Below are 18,198 nucleotides of genomic sequence, written 5' to 3' on the forward strand. Positions count from 1 at the left end.
GTTCCTCCGTTTTGATATGTGACAGAGATCTCCGTCGATTTCCCTTCGGCTTCACTGAGCGGTAAATTTCCTTTTCTTTCTTTTTTTTTTAATCGACACAGGAGACAGCACAAGAGACACACTGTTGCCGCTTCAATCTTGTAAGATTGCTACTTTGTTTCTCCGTTAGTCAGACTGGCTGTAGCGCTGAGCAATCCAAGAGTCCATGCCGTTCTCGGGGGAGAGCCGCAGAGCCGCTCCAGTGATATCACAGTGCCTGCAGAGACCCCTGCAACTATGATCAGCATTCCACTCCGCCTTAAGCCGGGCGAGGCCTCCGTCGGTACCCGTCCGGTCGCACCAGGTTTCAGCACGTCCTCCTATACATCCGGCAGCCCCAGGTTAGTTGTGTCGCTGAAAAGCCGAAGAATGACGCCATTTCGGGCAGGGTCAGGGAGCTCCTGCTAGCCGCTACAACTCAGCGGCGTCTTCAGTCCGCCATCTTGTCTCTGACTGACCTTTTCAAATATTTCCATGTTCATTCCTTCGCGGTGCCTGTATGCTACGGGCTGCATCTAGACACAGGTGTGTAGCAGCAGCCCACAATTGACAACATGCCCAGGCGCACTGCCACATATCGCCTCGAAACACACAGGCTAAAGTTTCCACTAATTTACAACAGGCTCACGGTGCAGGGGTGGCGCCGGTTTCTGAAGCCAGGTATTCAAGCGCCTCGCACAGCTGTTAGGAGGGGTAATGGAAAACGCAGACCGAGGCCTGATGGAAATGTACTAAACATTTTACTGCAATGTTTAAGTGATTCCTTTCAGGGAGACTGCGGCGCGCGACATGGGGCTCGAACCCACCACCTTGAGATGAAAGTTTTCATGCTTTACCGATTGCACTATCCCCAATGCTTCGATCTCTAGTTGACCTAGCTGTCCCATATTTATAAGGCATAAGACAAATAAATTAACTTTAACTCCCCGAGTGCTCTTGATGTTAACACGTTTATGTATTTGACATAAGGGAATAACCGGACCGAAATGCACTAGGGTTATGGGTGCAAGGTGGTGCTCAGCCTCGGTGCCTTGCTCAGAAGTTACTGCAGCATTAACACTCACCAATACAGTGCAGATATCCCCGTCCAAAATCCACAAAAACGGTCGCCCAAGCTTAGGGTCAAAACAGAGTAGTGCACGTCATATAAGCTCAAAAGGTCATCCCCCGGCGTTAAGCAGGATTAGCAGATGACCAAACTATTCGAAAATATTTGCATATTTATATAGCGCGAACTTGACCCGAAGGCACAGGAGCGTCTCACCGGAGCACCGCATCCACACCAAACATTCGGGCACGGGGCGACCAAGTGACCGCTACAGCATCACAACTCGACGGGCCCAGCTACCATAGCGGGCCACGGAAAAGGGGAAATTGGAGTGCTCCACACACGCACCTATCACCTCACACACATCTGATCACACCCAGCCTCAACAGGCCTAGTTAGCAGAGGGAGGCAAGGAAAAAAGGGGCGCGCTGTCAAGAAAACCTCCTCTGACTCACCGAACAGGAAAGAAACCGGAGCGCAGAGGAGGCAGAGGAAAAAAGAGGTACCACGACTTGCGCTGGAGGGCGCTCTAGACTAAGGAATAGTAGATTTACTATTCCAACACCTTCCCTACTGTACGTAGGCTGGAGTTGGAATAGTAAATCTTACTATTCCTAAGTCCAGCACCCTACAGTGCAAGTCGTGATAACGACTTGCGTTGTAAAAGATGCATTGTGATGTACCGCGATCTAAAAGATCGTGTTGTAACATCATACAACCCCTTTCCTTACATGTGAGTCATCTCTAAGGTAGATCCAATGTACCCCTGTGGGCAGCATGCAGAGTATGTGAAAGGTAGGACATGTCCTGATGTGTGTAATATGTCCTGATTGTGAAATACAGTGAGTTTCGTTTTTCTATTGAAAGGTTATTTGTCCAATAGGATAGAATGGGAGTTTATTTATAACATCTTGTAATAACTTTCCATTGGGACAAGATGGAAAGTTGGAGTTTAGTGTGCCTGAACTCAACATAAAAATTGATCTTTTAGTAAAGATTATTTTTATATTGTGTGTTTGAAAATACCACTTTTAGAAACCGGGAATTTTCTTGCGTAGCCATCTTGTGTGCCTCTGATGGTTTGTGGATTGACTGTCTGGCTTTGGAGTGACAGGGGCTAAGGATGTACATTCACTCTAACAGCCACTGTTGGGAAGCGGGGGTTGAAGTCTGTCCTGTCTTCCCTGGATGAGTCAGGGCTGGGCTGAATAGACCTGTGCTGCATTTAGAGTAGGGAAAGGAGATTTCCTATCACCTGGATGGGCCTGGTCTGCCTTACACAATGCTGTCTCCACCTCCTGCCGGGATGCTGGACCAGAGTGGACAGAACTGGTTTTGACTGGGCACAGAGCCTCTTGCCACAAGAGAACAAAGAGAAATGGAATATAAATTTTGAGGCCCAGACCCCAGAACTTTAGATTACTTCTGGACTCAAGAGGAACCTCTTCCAAGGAGAAGTACTGCCCCTTTGCTGAATGCTGTCAGGTGTTTGCCTGCAGTGGCTGTTTCTGCCAAGGAGAGGATGAAGACTTTGATGTGTGCTGTCTCCCTGTTTGAAGAAGATCTCCATGGGTTTGAAGTAGAGCTTCACTCCTGTCCTGAAGTCTCAGGGACACAAAGACTTCACCACCAGCTCCCCTAAACTTCCTTACTGGGAGTTCTGACCTGTCAAGAGGTGTGTGTTGCTGTGGTGGGCCTTTGGAGGTTGTTCCTGATGTTGGGAGCTGGAAAAGAGACACAATTAGGAGAAGAGCAATGCATCTGCACCCCTCGCCCCGATCAAGAAACCCTCCAACAGTCAAACCAACAAGAAAGCCAGCTGGTTCACCTGAAGACCTCCGGGCCTCCAAACAAACCTGCCGAAAGCTGGGGAAGATCTGGGTCCGTGAACGAACACCAGACAGCCACGCAGCCCAAAAGAACGACACTCGCAGACACCATCACCTCATCAGATCTGCCAAAAGGGCCTCCTTCAAAGACCGCCTAGACAACAACGCTCACAACAGCAAAGAGCTCTTCAACATCGTGAAGGAACTCTCCAACCCCAGATCCAGCACGAACGATGTCCCACCCTCGCGAGACCTGTGCAACTCGCTGGCCACCTTCTTCCACCACAAGATGGCAGACATCCACGACTGCCCCGACAACCACTGAGACCCCCGCCCCCACGACCACCATCCGCACCAGCCGCCTGCTCTCCTGGACCAACACCAACGACAATGACACCATCAAGATCATGAACACCATAAACTCTGGATCTCCGACAGACCCATGACCACACCACATCTTCAACAAGGCCAGTATAGCCATCGCACCCCATCTCCGGAAAGTCGTCAAATACCCCCTTCGAGACAGCAACCTTCCCGGAGAGCGGGAAGTGCGCCGAGATCAACGCGTTACTCAAGAAACCCAAGGCGGACCCCAAGGACCTCAAGAACTTCCGGCCCATCTCCCTGCTCCTGTTCCCGGCAAAGGTCATCGAGAAGACCGTCAACGAACAACCGACCCGCTACATCGAGGAGAACAACATCCTGGACCCTTCCCAGTCCGGGTTCCGCAGCAACCACAGGACCGAGACTGCCCTCATCGGCGCCACCGATGACATCAAGTCCCTGCTGGACAATGGAGAAACGGCGGCCCTCACCCTCCTGGCCCTGTCAGCCGCCTTTGACACGGTCTGCCACCACAGACTACGAACACGCCTCCGAAACGCCGGGATCCAAGAGAAGGCCCTGGACTGGGCCACCTCCTTCCTCTCCGGCAGAACACAGACCGTCTGCCTTCCCCCCTTCCGCTCCGAAGCCACCGAGATCATCTGCGGCGTAGCCCTGGGCTCATCACTCAGCCCAACTCTGTTTAACATTTACATGGCACCGCTCACCCACGTCGCCCGTCGCCACAACCTCAACATCATCTCCTATGCCGATGACACCCAGCACCCTCACCAAGGACCCCCACACCGCTAAAACTAACCTTTATGAAGGAATGAAGGCCGTCGCTGAATGGATGAGAAACAGCCAACTGAAGCTGAACTCGGACAAGGCGGACGTCCTCATCCTCGGATCCACCCCTTCGGCCTGGGACGACTCCTGGTGGCCGACCGCACTGGGAACCGCCCCAACACCCACCGACCACGCACGCAAACTAGGGGTCATCCTCGACTCCACCCTCTCCATGATTAAACAGGTCAAGGCCATCTCCTCCTCCTGCTTCAACACCCTCGCATGCTCCGCAGGATCTACAAGTGGATCCCCACTGAAATGAGAAGAACAGTCACCCAGGCCCTCGTCAGCAGCAGGTTGGACTACGGAAACGCCCTCTATGCATGAGCCTCGGCCAAACTCCTGAGACGGTTCCAACGTATCCAGAACACCTCTGCACGCCTGATCCTCAACATCCCTCGCCGCAGCCACATCACACCCCACCTGAGAGACCTGCACTGGTTCCCGGTCAACAAGAGGATAACCTTCAAGCTCCTCACCCACGCACACAAGGCACTCTACAACACCGGACCAACGTACCTTAACAGACTTCTACACCCCCACCCGCCAGCTGCGCTCTGCCGACCTCGCCCTCGCCACAGTCCCCCGCTTCCGAAGAGCGACCTCCGGCGGCAGATCGTTCTCCCACCTCGCCGCCAAGACCTGGAACACCCTCCCCATTCACCTACGGCAGACCCAAGACATGCTGACCTTCAGAAAACTCCTCAAGACCTGGCTTTTCGAGCAGTAGCAGCATTCCCCACCCCAGCGCCCTGAGACCCTCACGGGTGAGTAGTGCGCTTTACAAATGATATGATTGATTGATTGATTACTGCTGTGTCACTAAAGAAACCGATGCAGCGTCTGCCCGTGGCTGGAGAAATCACTGCACGCCGAATCCCCTGCACTGATCTCCAAAGCCCGAGATCACCGCAACGATTTCGACGCAGGCCTGCGGTGCGGCTCCAAGAACCAACTCATCGTGGGACCGTGGCTGGAGAGACCAACGCAATGCCGTTGCTGTGTCCGCTGCATCAGGAACCAACGCATTCCGAATCCCCACGCATCACACTTAGGCGCAAAGTCTAGAAGAACACCGGGCCGCAGTAAGAAACCAATACATCACTTCCCCTTCATTAAGAAACCAATGCATCACCTCCCCTTCAGTAAAGAACCAATGCATCAACTCCTCTGCGTGGCAGTAAGGAACCGACACATCACCTCCCCTGGAGTAAGGACCTGACGCATCACCTTCAGTGGGTGTAAGGAACCAACGCATCACCTTCCCTACAGCTAATGTTTTTAATGCTTTTGATGCATCAAAGGTACTTTGTGTTGAAAGTATCGCATCTATAGTTTGCTATGGACCGAATTGTTTTTACCTTCTAAAAGTCATATTTGGTTTATTGTATGTTGGATTTTTGTCATTTTGTTCTTGTTTGGTTTTGAAGAAGATTACTTATTTTTCTAAACTGGTGTGGTATCCATTTGTAGTGTTTTTACTGTATTACTGTATGCGTGCACAAATGCTTTTCACACTGCCTCTGAGATAAGCCTTTCTGCTTGTGCCAAGCTACCAAGGGGGTGAGCAGTTTTTTTTTAGAAGTGTATCCCCCTTACCCTGACCAGGAAGAGGGGTCCCTACTTGGACAAAGGTTCAAACCACTGCCAACTAGAGGCCCCCATTTCTAACATAAATCAATGCACAATACATGCAGATCGTGGGTCCATTTGCTTACCTGCTGCAAAACCACAACTGCACAGAGCTAGGGGCAATGTCAGAAACGTTCACAACTCCCCAGAGCTGTCCCCGTGCCAACAGAAGTCTGCTCAGATCCCTTTGAAGAGTGCCCACCCCTCCACAACCCCCTCTCACATTTTAGCTTAAGAGACAAATTATTTACAAATGCATCACTTGGTAGGCAGCCAGCATTGCAGAGAGGTTCTGTCCATGGGACAGTTTTCACTAGGCAACCCGCACTTCCAGGAACAGGGCCAATAAGGTATTTTCTTAAACCTTGGACAGTGGAGACAGGAATAGATACCAGCACTGCCCACCCAAATACAAGTCATCCATCAAATAACATGCCGTGAGGCAGGTGTCTCATATGGCACAAGGCGTCAATAGCAATGCACTGTTGTTTGTTTTGTATTTGTGTTCCTTTCTGGTACTTTCAGACATGCATCACGATGGGACTGTGCAAACTACAAACAACAAACTGCAAGAGGTGAGAAGGAGCTGCTTTGCATTGACTGGATGTGGCTTAATGGCTAGGGCAGACTTATTTGAAGCTGGGGAACCAGATTTGAGTCTGGCGGGAGGCTCAAACATCCAGAAATTCTAGGTAAATCACTTAATCTCCCTGTGCCTAAAAATAAATGTGTCAATCTGTAATGCAACTGGTGTTCGTGTAATGCACGCCGATACCTTTGAGGCGAGTTTTCGCTGATAGAAAAGAAAAAAATGATCAATAGTGGTGCACCGCTTTGCTCACCTTGTGACAAGTGTGTTGGTACCACTCATGTCGGAACATAATATTCTCTTTTTTTATTAACAGAAATACCCGCACCTCTTAGGTACTCACGAACAAGAGTTGCTTCTATCAGGGCTCGCAGAACATCTCATGCCCAAAATAGTATATAATCTTCACATGCAAGACTGTCTAGCTCATTTGGTGCCTTAGGGTCCGGACTGGCGCTGCACAATAAAAGATAGTGAACATTCACAGTGGCACAGGGCTCCTCACTCCCCTCAAGCACTCCACAGCAAGGTGTGTGCTCCTGATTATGGCTGTCAACACCGCTCGAACAGTACACAGTAAGAAGTAGGACACGCTGGGACATGAGTGCCAGCCCCCAAAGAGTACTGTAGGGGGAGCTGGGGCAGGCAAGTTGCCACTCCAGTTGCAAGAGTAATTAACTAGGAAGATAAAGGCATGCAAGCAGCATGTGCACCACTGCTCGCTCCCGCGGCAATACTCCATGGGAGTGAACTTGCAAGAAAAGGGGGACATGCAGTCAATACTAGCCATTTGCAGGCTATGATTTCTAAAGGACACACTCAAAAGCCAATCCAAAGCGTGGGAGGAGTCAGTCCCCAAAAAGTACAGACAACAGATCACCCAACTGCACAAGCGCTGTATAGGCTCTACCTAAAAAGGACAAAAAAAATGAAGTAAAACTATCAGAAAATGTGCTGCATTACGCCACATAATTATTATCATTGACAACGCCAAAAGTTCTAACTTTCCCAAATAAGAGACCTATTGCATTGCAATCAGTTGTTAATCTTCGTCCCAGTCCTCTTTCTGATCTCTGCTGTTCTTAAACCCATCTCCTGCTCTCAGGCTCCCGGAGGTTTACAACGAAGTCACCTACTTACCAAATAAAAAATGTTACTGCTTTATAAGAGGCTGTGGCAGTGAAAACATTACATTGAATCAAGAGGCACTACTGACTCTTGTTTCTCCTTTGCTGATGGCTATAGCTGCGAAATTGTACTGGCATTCCATATTGATTCTGGGAGCCATGTACATCTGTGTTTAGTCCGACCACAGCAAGTTTGTGCATCAGTAACATGGACAACGCCATTTCATTTAATCAACGTTGCATGGGTCCCCAGCTCAAGCAGCCATTGGGTTCTGCAACGTGTCCTTATTGAGTATAGGGCGTTTTGACAAGGTATATATTAGCTCATGAGTGTGAATGGCAACAAGCATGCTATTTATAAAGTATTTTTCGATTATTATCTTTGTGTTTAAAGTGTAACAACACGTATTCATTTACAGCGGTCTCTTCGCTCTAAATGAAGAGGGGCCGTCTGCTACCACATTCCTTCACTATTACTTGGCCAACTTGTTTGCACACTCCGGGCAGGCTGCAGTTTTAGTGTTTTTTATATTCACAAATAGGGGGACAAAAGGCTTTTATACATAAGGACCAGCACAGTTGCCCAAAATGCATTATGAAAATTACAGTTGTGCTGTTCCTGAATGATCTAGAATTGAGCAATATACAAAGGACAGTAGTGTACAGAGTCAAAGCGATGGGAATCCATTACATTCTAAAGAAATTAGTTTTAGTGTAACATGATGATTGCCACAAAGTAAGAGTAACTTTAGAGAATAAAAAACACAATAAGCCTTTGTCAAGTCAACAGGTTTCGCCCATGCAAAATCTCCCTGCTTTGTCAAAGTTTTTTTACAAGGCTTAAAGTGAAAAAAGTGCTATGATGTGATCAGCTTTGACAGCCTTATAGCACTTTTTTTTCATTCAAGCCATGTTGCACAGAATCTCAACTGTTGCGCAACATGTGAAAAAAAAATAACAAAGCCAATAGATTTTGCTTAGGCAAAACCTACTGGCTTTGCCAATGCTTGTTAAGTTCATGCATTCACTCAGAGAAATTCTTCAAACGCAAAATCACAAGTTCTTGGCTCTTCATGATGTCTCAAGAGCTTTGCTCTGCTTGGCTCTTCATGATATGCCCCGGGTGATAAAGGTTTAATCCAGATTTGGGTCGAAACTCATATCTGCGTAAAGTGGTTTTACAACTTGGATTGAGCCCGACTATATTTTTCGATTTCAAGAAAGAGTTCACAAATTTCTTTCAAGCAGGGTTATTTCAAGCTCCGCTCCTAAAAGTATTGCGTACAATGACAAAAAAAAATCACTGTGTAAAGCAGCAAGTTGACATTAAATATTATGTTCGTAATTTTGAATGAAACAAAGCAGAAGACTTCCCTTTGTCCATTACTATTTTTAATACTGTAGCAAGTGGATTCCGCCCATTCAGTCGACCAGGATTTTTTGCTTTTCACTGCCCTGTTTTTGCACATTTACTGTCAGGGAGGCTCACTATCTGGGTTGCAATCACCGAAAATTCATGCCAACTGGACTGTACGTGCTAACTGCCAGTATCTGTCATTAAAAATACGGCTGCTCTGGTCTGGTTACACATGAACACATGTATGGGCTGTGCGTGTGACACTTCTAACCCAGTACCTGCACCCAGATAGACTGTTGCAGAAGGGAGTCTTCAGAACTAGTGCTGACCCTGGGTAGCCCTTATAATGTGAGTGAGCATTCATAGTTTAGCTTGCTTGCTAATAGTTGGTGGTGCTTACACAGTGCAAACATTTTAGGGACACTTTGCCCTAAAATAGGCTTTCAAGAACATTAGGCCTAAATAGTCCAGAAAATTACCAATCTGGGGATAATCATGCACCCCAAGTGTAAATTTATAGTCCCCATCATCCTCTATATATACACCGTATAGCACTTTAAGATTTGTCACATGCTCAACTCAGAATTAGATCCCAAGCCTTTTGTCCCCCCTACTGGGTCAAATAAATTATTCTAGCCCCGAGCCTTGGGATCAGATGCCTCCCCACATGATAAGAAATTAACAGTGTTTGTACCACTTCTGAGGAAAGGAAGGGTTTGCCAAAAATCTGCATCCGTTAATTAGCTTGTCACACTGCACTTGGAGCAAGCCAGCCCAGCTCAGGCCCACAATGGAGGATGGCCAGTCAATCCCTAGGAGCCAACACAGGAGGGGCTTGCCTTTGACCCAGAATTCTGTACAGGGGGTTAGGACAGGGGTGGAGAGATGATGCGGTATCCTAGGATTGGCGAAGGGTGCCTGACTTCCAGAACTTTCATACCCCCACTTAAAAGCCCCTGCACTAGGGAAAGAAAGATGAGAAATCTCCGGACCTGGGAGCGATAATTGTAAAAGTATGCCCAGCTGGAAGGAGAAACCATCTGATGCCCTGCAGGGATGGACTGAAGGAATTTGACTCCAGCTGACCCCCAGGACTAAGATTGATTTCTCCAGGACCAGTGTCGCAAGACATCTTATGCCGCCTGAGGAACAGTATGAGGAATGGAGTTGTTGGGCGACCCTAGATGGTTCCCTCAGTACTTCTGTGGACTGGTCTTGGGCTCTGCTGACCCACTAGTGCTCTTCAGGAATCCAGGAGGCTCTAGTGCCAGGGGAGTGTTGGAGGGAGGGTGTTTTTCTGGCTGGTGGAGGAGGGACTGTGCAGGATGCCCTCACCAGCAGGACAAGAGAACCTAGAACCAGGCAGAGGACAGGTTTGGTGCAGGGAGTCTGAAAATTCTGCTCCCTATAACAAGCGCACCAGATGCCTGACAAGGATGTTCCTGGTAGTTAGAGCTTGCCTCTAAGAACAGAATGACACCCCTTAGTGGGAAATAGGCGATATGGGGTCTGAGCAGAGAATGAAGTGCCATTTCAGGAAAAACCCTGTGGCCTGGCACAAGGATCTCTATCTGGGGACCCCATTCCTCAGGACAGCAGTGTGTTGTGGCTGACTACGTTGCACGTCCCCCATGCCAGTAGTCCTACCTTATTTCAAATGACACCACCATATATTGCCATGCTTCATCTAGTATAGGAGGGTGTTTTGTGGGTATAGGGTTAAGGACCTACAGGGGCTATAAGTGATAAGAGGGTGTCAACATAGGTATTTCCATCCGATGTACATATTTGTAATATAATGTCTCATATTAAGTAGTGTGTGTGTAATAAAAGTACATTTCCTTTTTAGAAGAAAAAGCACATACTGGACAAGGATTTATTGAATGTTGTTGTTGCGTATCTGCGAGCTGGGGTTACTAGCGCCCACCACCTTCCCTGAGGGGAAACAACCATTACAACGCAGTCATTACAACACACTATCTTTATTAACGCAGATGTTACAAAGCTACTGCCTTTACATCGCATGGCATTACAATGCATGCCATTACAAAGCATTTCACTACAACGCACGCCATTACAATGCATACCATTACAACGCATACCATTACAGTGCAACTTAACATAAGTAAAGGGGATTTTTTAGTTTTAGGGTGGGATACAAGGGGATAGTATATTTATCCCTACACTATCCAACACTTACCCTACTGTTGCACTCACTGGAGTGGGAATAGTCATTTTTACCCCTACACTATCCAACACTTACCCTACTGTTGCACTCACTGGATTGGTAATGGTAATTGCTACCCCTACACTATCCAACACTATCCAACACTAAACCCACTGTTACCCCAAAAGTATTATGCGTTGTAATGGTATGCGTTTTTATGGTATGCGTTATAATGGTAGTTTCTGAAAATGTGTTGTAAAATCATGCATTGTAATGGTAGTTGCGATGTAAAAACTGTGTTGTAAAGGCATGCGTTGTAATTGTTTGCGTTGTAACGTCATATATTCTCCGTGAGTAGGCAGTGGTCTGCTCTGATTTGCTGCGCTGAGACAGTCAAGTGCTACAAGGGGTTACTTAGTTCTCAGTAATTGTGCCCTCTTTACTTGTCTAATTGCGCCCTTATTACTTGTGAAGCACTCAAATCCTTCCAAATTAATAATCCAATTTCTTACAATTACATTGGACAGAGATATGCATTTTTCATCCAGTGATGAGCAAACAGTGGCATTGTTAGTAAGGTTGAGGGATGGTGGGGGGGGGGCCTGCAGCACCCCCGGATATCCTGTGCTATCAGAAACAAACTGACACAGGGTAGGCCAATTCGTGCTGCTAGTTCTTTTACATGGGGAGCTGTGTTTACTGATCCTTTCTCTGGCTGCCATTTTTTTTTATTTTTTATTCTATCTATTCACATATAAATAAAATACAAAACGTGGACAATTTAGAAATAATTTGACAAATACCTCAAAACATACATCAGGAGAATCGAAAGTACAAACGAGGCACCACCCAGCACACTCCCACTCAGCTAAATGTCTCAGTAATCGTGCGGACAGGCTTATGAAACTTATGGAAAACCACAGTAATACAGATCGCTTAAAACAATTACTCAATTCAAGCTTTTAATCATTTACATATTCTTAAATGGCAACAGAGTTGAAATGCTCTGAAACAATAGTCTTCATTCTAAAAAGCCATTGAATTCACTTGTATTTGCCTCATTTAAATTATGACAGTAAACGAATAGGTAGATTTTGCTACTGTTTTTCCAAAGCAAGGTAGCTTACTTTTTGCAAAGTTTGCCGATCAAACCGGATATGCTAACTTGTTGGGACACTAAACCCGTCCTTGTGAACAGCTCGGCTCAGACGCTGTTGCGCAAACACTCATACAAGCTGTTTTGTAACAGTCAGGCTGCGCTTTTTTGAGAGACAGAAGCCCCGCCGCGGAATGATACAGCGCTGCGGCTCTGCATTGCTGTAGGCGACATTTTGTGAAAGGTAGTGGGGTGCTATAGATAGCAGATGAGTAGGTCGTTTCCGTCCCTGTAGGTGAGCGAAGCCTTCATTTTCACCCCGTGGGAATCCGAGTTCAGGTGCAAACTCGGCTAGGGATTTGTAGTATCTTCAAGAAATGAATCCAGGCAAGTGAAGTAGATTATCCACTTTATTCCAAGTAGTAAAGTACAGGAGAGAAGGATACTAGCAGCTGTCCAGGAGCTGACTGTAGATCTGTTTGAATAACTACATTCCACAGTACATAGCAACAAGGAATACATATACAAGATTCTACAGTGAAACATTCTAAGTAATAGACACAAGGTCCTTTGACATATTCCATAAAGAAACATGCCATCACTACACATCCCCCTTTCTAAATTTCCAAAAGAAGAAAAGATACAGAAGAAAAGAAAAGCATTAAACAAAAAATTAAAGGAATCAGGAACGGACAAAATCCTGAAACTTCTTTGGGGTAACTACACGTCTTCCACACCTAGTGGTTTTGTTAACATCCACACCATCTAAGTTATCCACACCATCCCCAAATGTAGACTCTTCTGGAAGTACACAAGTCTGAGAAACATCCTGCTGAAAGTTAACATTAGGATGAGTGTCATCTCCCTCATCACAAAATGAGGAAACATCCACGTCAATAGAAGCTCCAGCCTCACCCCCTTTCTCCAAACTGGGCAAAGCTTCCAACCACCAATAGTCTCTTTCTTTAGCAGAGATATGTTTCTCACTAACTCCAGACTTATCAGACAAAGCAATACGATTTAAATGATGTATAGAACCATCATCTAATTCAACCGTGTTCCTCATAACCCTTGTAACAATTTTAGGGCTGGAGAACTTGGATTCTAATTTACCAGACTTCCTACTGGACTTGACTCTAACGCTCTGTCCTACTTTAATACACACCTCCTTAGTGCCATGTTTAGTGTCAAAATAAGACTTATTCTTAATTTGAGAATTAATGATGGCTTGTTTAACAAGGTCAGGGTCCCAATCATACTTCTTACTCCTACCAATCCAACCAGGATTCAACCTACAATGAGGAAATCTACCTCTCATCAACCCGAAAGGACTTTCTCCTATAGTATCATGAACAGTGATCCTGTAAGACCAAATCATTTTGTTAAGCTCATCATCCCAATTCTTATTTCCTTTTTTAGCCAGTTGTAGTAAACCCTTCAAAACTCTGTTCATTCTTTCCACGACAGAATTCCCTCTAGGATGGTAAAGAGCTGTAAACTTTTGTTCAACTCCTGTAAAACACAAAAATTTCTTCATAAGTTCAGACCTGAATTGTACACCATTATCCATTAAAATTGAGACTGGAAAACCTTCCCTTAAAAAACACTTATCCAAAAAATCAATTACTACCTGTGTATTAACACAAGTAACTACTTCAACTTCAATCCATCTAGAAAATAAATCCACAAGAACCAAAATGTATTTTGAAATGCCATCTTGCCAGACAACTGGTCCCATAATGTCTAAAGCGACATGCTCCCAAGGTAAATTCGGACAAATTAACGAAGACATGGGAGGATTAAGGGTTTTTTGTGACTTGTCTGCACATTCACACTGGATACATTGTCGAACATGTCTTTCAATATCTAAATCCACCCTGGGCCACCAATACAACATTTTAATATTTCTCTTTGTGCGAGAAATGCCTTGATGTCCCTCATGACCTAAAATAACAATGCTGTCTCTAATGCCGAAAGGGGGTACAATTTTCCCAGATCTACACAGAAATGCATCATCAATTACTTAATTCATTACGAACCTCCCAAAAAGGTCTCAATTTAGGATCCAATTTACAATCCTTACCCCAACCTTGAATGACCCTGTCCTTCACTGTCTGTAACAGCTCATCCTTTAAATTTTCTTCATACCATTTATCTTTAGATAAACCAGGAGTACCCGTGAAAACAGCGGCTACGCACATGTCATTCCAAGGATCAGGATCTACTTCTTTGAGAGGCAAAGGAAGCTTACTGAGGAAGTCCGCAATTACATTTTTAGCCCCAGGAACATATTGTACATCATAAACAAAATCCTGAATTCTCATCGACATTCTTGCAATCCTTGCAGAAGCTCTGGATAAACCCTCCGTAGTAAGTAATTTCGTCAAAGGTTTGTGGTCTGACCTTAGTAAAAACTTTTTTCCCCAAATAAACTTCCTGAAATGATCCATGGTCCAGACACATGCCAGAGTCTCACGTTCTATTACTGAATACTTTGCTTCAGCAGGGGACAGCGAACGGGATGCAAAGGCAATGACCACTTCCTTTCCATTTTCTGAGACTTGAGATAGAACCCCACCTAGACCTGTCCCACTGGCATCCGTAGTGAGAATGTTATCTGCATGTGGATCAAAACCCTGCAATGCAGGTGCATTCGCAATTGCATTCTTGATGCACTCAAAAGCTTTCTGACAACTCTCATTCCAAAGAAAAGGAACCTTGTTCTTCATTAGCAACCTCATTTCATAAGTCTTTTGTGAAAAGTTGCATACAAATTTAGCATAAAATTCGGCCAAACCCAAAAATGAACGCAAATCATCTTTTGATTTGGGAGAAGGGGCATTAAGAATGGCCTCCACCAATGAATTTTTGGGTTTGATACCATCACCAGAAATTTCATGGCCTAAGTATGTGAGCGATTTTTCTGAAAACTTACATTTGGTACCCTCAGCTATCAAACCATTGCTTTTAAGAATTGACAAGACCTCTCTCAATAAAGCATCATGCTGTACTTTGTCCTTGCCCATTATCAAGATGTCGTCTTGAAAAAAAACAACCTCTTTGATATGACTAAATAGATTGGACATAAGCCTTTGAAAAACGGCTGCAGCCGAAGCCAATCCAAACGGCATACGTTTAAATCTATAACACCCAAAGGGTGTACAAAAAGAGGTAAATTGCCTGCTATTTTTGTCCAGTACAACTTGATGATATGCAGCTGACAGGTCCAAGGTTGAAAACCATTTTGCACCCCGTGTCAAAGCTAGCATTTCATCTATTCTGGGTAAAGGAAACTGGTCAACCAAGATGTTATTGTTTAAATACCTAAGGTCCACACACAAACGGGCCTTGCCATTGGACTTACGGGCTACGACCAATGGAGAAACCCATTCGGCGGCCTCAATAGGTTCAATAACTTTATTAGCAAGCATTTTGTCCAATTCTCCTTTCACTTCATCCCTGATAATGAAAGGAATATTCCTTGCCTTATGAACTTTAGGGCAAGCCCCCTCCTTTAAACGAATTTGGTGTGTGAAACCTTTTAATTTGCCCATTCGACTCTCGAATACCTCAGGAAATTCTTGTAAGACCCACTTCTTGGTGTCTACACTTTCACAAGCAACCAGTACTTGCTCCTTGCTATTTGGATTCAGAATTATGTCTAACATCTTCTGGTCCTTCCACCCCAAGACTGATGGCCCTTCCTCGGAAATGTACAATTTACCAGTGCATTGCCTTTCCTTAAAACGGAAAACCAGAGTTCTAAATCCTAACATTTCAATGCTTTTGCCAGTATAGCCCTCCGCTGCAATGTCATTTGGTTCCAACCATTCTTCTATGTTATTGACAAATTTACTTTTCCAAACATGCTGAGATACAATTGTAAAAGGAGAACCAGAATCCGCAGCTAACTGTATGATAACCCCTCCCAAAGAGATGTGACATAATGGTTTAGAACTGATATCACCAGTGATATTCAGAACAACTTTTTTTAATTGTACCAAATTCACCTGTGAATCGGTGTCACTTGAAGATGAGGAGGAGGAATCTTGTACATAAGCCACTTTGCCTTTAGTAGGTTTCTTGCCTTTACGATTGCACACTCTGGAAAAATGGCCAACCAAACCACATTCAATACATTTTGCAGCTTTGGCAGGACACTTATCATACGTAGCAGAATGTGAATAACTGCCACATCTGTAACATATCATAGTGGACATTTTTTTCTGCCCTTCATTACTTTTCTTGTCAGCAAAATTACTTTTCTTTTTTTCAAACTTCGAATTTTTGTTTATCCTAAACACATTTTTTCTTTCAGTAATTTTCCCAACAACCTCTTCAGTGCCTTTTTTGTCTTGAGACAAAGTAACTTTTGCACATCTTTCAGATAGTTCAGCTTTCTTAACCATGGTAATGATATCTTTTAAACATTTATCACCCTCCACCCACAACTTATCCTGTAACGTTTTATTTTTTGCATACATGACAACCTGATCCCTGATTAGATCTTCCTGCAATTGCGCAAATTCGCACTTGGCAGACAGTTTTTTTAAAGCAGAAACATATTCTTCTACTGACTCATGTTTCTCTTGTTTTCTGTGAAAGAAAGAATGCCTGGTAACACCAATACATACTGACGGGGAGAAATGATCATCAAGATTTAACAACGCAATCTTAAACACATCTAAATCCCCATCAGCCCTTTCTTGTTTATTTAATTATTAAAAATGCGTAAACCTTCGGGACCCAACGAATATAGTAACATTCTTTTTTTTTTTTCTGGAGAAAATGCACCATTAACATCTTCTAAATTAGCCAAGTAGTTTAGAAAGTATTCTTTCCAGTCTAACCAGGAAACTATAGGTTCACCAGGAACAGATAAAAATTCTTTAGGAGAATTAATTTGCAAATTAGGCACATTACTATCCCCAGTAGTGTTCGGTCTTGAAGAAGAACTGTCTGTCGTCATGTTTCCAAGTAAATTCAATGAGGTTACACTGTGTAGTTATGAGTAGGTGAAGAGTATGGGAAAAATAAGGATAAAAATAAGTTCCACCACTTCAAGAAAACGTAACGTAAATAAGAAAATACCACATCCAGAATTGGTGCTGCAAGTATCCTTCTGCCTGAAGATTCCAGAAAGTACCTTTAGAAATCGCCGCTATTTGCAAATGTTTTAGCCCAAAACCGCCATGAGCTGTAAAAGTGAAGTTCCTTCGGTAAAACACTGGTTCGGTTGTTATGGAGACCGAAGATGCTGATGTCCGCTTTTCAAAATGGCCGCGTTGCGTGACCCTCGTGACCCGTTGCGCGATGACGTCCAAATTGACGTGTAGAGGTGAGCGCCAAGTCGTGTTGAAGAGACGACGTGATGAAGAGAATGCCGACAAGGAGCGAGGAGGCGCCCGCACACGGACACACGCGGCAGATTCAAAGGTAAGCGTCCAACGATCGCTTTACCAACCGCAAGGAGAAATCCATGAAAACATGCAGAAACGTGCACTTTAAAGCGGAAATGTAGCTCGAGGAAGCGGTTTTGACACACAGCCAGCCCTTATTCTTGTCCAAAACAGTCACTCACGTCGTAGATGTTCACGAGTGCGCAGCACAGCAGACATGCAAGAACGAAGTCAATAAAAATAATTCATAACAAGTTCGAGTGACACGCTGTGCTAGCTTGTGTGGCTGTACAAAAATGGTAGAAGAAGAAGGAAAGTTTAAGTACTCACAAAATACCAGTTCATGAGAAAAAAAACGATTCCATGGGTTTCCTTTTTTCTTTCTTTTTTTTTTTTTTTTTTTTTTTTAAAGTCCATTTGATGCCATCCTGTCGCCAAAATTTGTAGTATCTTCAAGAAATGAATCCAGGCAAGTGAAGTAGATTATCCACTTTATTCCAAGTAGTAAAGTACAGGAGAGAAGGATACAAGCAGCTGTCCAGGAGCTGACTGTAGATCTGTTTGAATAACTACATTCCACAGTACATAGCAACAAGGAATACATATACAAGATTCTACAGTGAAACATTCTAAGTAATAGACACAAGGTCCTTTGACATATTCCATAAAGAAACATGCCATCACTACAGGATTCCAAGCTGTGAAGACATTATCTCACCTGCGGGGTTTCCCCCGCGCGATT

This window comes from Lissotriton helveticus, chromosome 2_1 (assembly GCF_964261635.1).
Source record: "Lissotriton helveticus chromosome 2_1, aLisHel1.1, whole genome shotgun sequence".
NCBI lineage: Eukaryota > Metazoa > Chordata > Amphibia > Caudata > Salamandridae > Lissotriton > Lissotriton helveticus.